This window comes from Hipposideros armiger, unplaced genomic scaffold (assembly GCF_001890085.2).
Source record: "Hipposideros armiger isolate ML-2016 unplaced genomic scaffold, ASM189008v1 scaffold_24, whole genome shotgun sequence".
NCBI classification, from domain to species: Eukaryota; Metazoa; Chordata; class Mammalia; order Chiroptera; family Hipposideridae; genus Hipposideros; species Hipposideros armiger.
In genome coordinates this window covers 6,687,209-6,689,097 of record NW_017731374.1, presented here as the reverse complement: position 1 = coordinate 6,689,097, position 1,889 = coordinate 6,687,209, and positions in this window count along the sequence as shown.

Sequence of the window (1,889 nt, the reverse complement as noted above, 5' to 3'; positions counted from 1 at the left end):
CTCATTCACATTTATGTATGTATGTATGTATGTATGTATGTATGTATGTATGTATGTATTTATTTATTTATTTATTTAGCTGAGCCATCCTGCTACCTGTTGGCAGCTCAGCGGCTGCTCAGCTCAGGCTGGACTCAAACTGCTGTTGCTCAGAGCTCAAACTCTTGAGCGAGCTCTTAACCAACTGAGCCACTCGGCCGGCCCAAGCTTATTCACATTTAAAGCGATTATTGATAGGTGCATATTTATTGCCATTTTGTTATTTGCATTTCTGGTCTTCCTGGGTTAGCTTGTTTTCCCCTTCTGTTTAAAAAAAGCTCTTTTAACATTTTCTGCAACGGTGGCTTGGTGGTAATGAATTCCTTAAGCTTATTCTTTTCTGAGAAGCTCTTTATCTCTCCTTCAATTTTAAGTGATAGCCATCCTGGGTAGAGCAATATTGGCTATAGGCCTTTATTTTGCATCACTTCGAATATTTCCTGCCACTCTTTTCTGGTCTGCAGAGTTTCTGTAGAAAAGTCAGCTGTTAGTCTTATAGGAGTTCCTTTGTATGTAACCTGCTGTCTTTCTCTTGCTACTTTTAGGATTCTGTGTTTGTCTTTAATCTTTGCCATTTTAACTATGATGTGTCTTGTTGTGGATCTGTTTGGGTTCAGCTTGTTTGGAACTCTCTGCACTTCCTGGGCTTGTATGTCGATTTCTTTCACCAGGGCAGGGAAGTTTTCAGTCATTATTTCTTCAAATACATTCTCGATCCCTTGCTTCTTCTCTTCTCCTTCTGGTATTCCTATGATGCAAATGCTGTGCTTGATGTTGTCCCACAGGTCTCTTAAACTATTTTCATTGTTTTTTCTTTTTTTCTTTTTGTTGTTCCAATTGGGTGATTTCTGCTCATTTGTCTTTTTTTTTCTTTTAAGCTGAGCCATCCTGCCACCTGTTGGCAGCTCAGTGGCTGCTCAGCTCGGGCTGGGCATTGAACCACTGTTGCTCAGAGCGCAAACTCTTGAGCGAGCTCTTAACCAACTGAGCTGCTTGGCCGGCCCTAATTTGTCTTCTAAATCGCTGATCCGATCCTCTGCTTCATCTAATTTACTGGTAATTCCTTTGAGTGTGTTCTTCATTTCAGTTATTGTATTCTTTAGTTCTAACAGGTTGTTTTTTATGATTTCTCTGTCCTTCTTTATGTCCTCACTAAGTTCCTTAAACATTCTTATCATTAGTGTTCTAAACTCTGTCTCTGAAAGCTTAGATACCTCTGTTTCATTTAGTTCCATTTCTAGAGGTTTCTTCTGATCTTTTACTTGGGACATGTTTCTTTGTTTCTTCATTCTGGCTGTCACTCTGTGATTGCATCAATGTATTAGATAGATCACCTAGAAAAAAAAGAAAAGAAAAAAGAAAAAAGGGCTCTCCGCCTGCTTTAATCTGCAGACCAGTTGCTCAGCAATAGAGAGACTCTGGGAAACTCAGCACCAGCTGTTGGAAGGAAGGACTCAACGCGTCATGTGCCGGCCTCCCTCTCAGGCTTGCAGTGAGCTTCCCACAATTAGCTGCTGTGTGCTCTGGAACCATGCTCACCACCAAAAATCCTCACAGGTTGTTGCGGGATGTCTGCTGCTGCAAAAAACCCTCTGTGGCCTGCGGAGGTAGGGGCCAGGTACCGGGGGCTCAGGATGCCCCCAGCAACACAGCTCTAGGTGGGTGGGGCAGGCCCCCAAGGCACCACAGGACGTGGTCAGTGGCCCCCACCAAGTCAGAGCAGCATGCACTCCTGCCCCGGTAACCAGCCCACACAAACTCGTCAGGAAAGCCCCGGCCGGATCACTCAGGCACACAGCTCCTGGCCCAACACTCCCAGAAAATCTCCCAGTCTCAGCCTGTCCCAATCA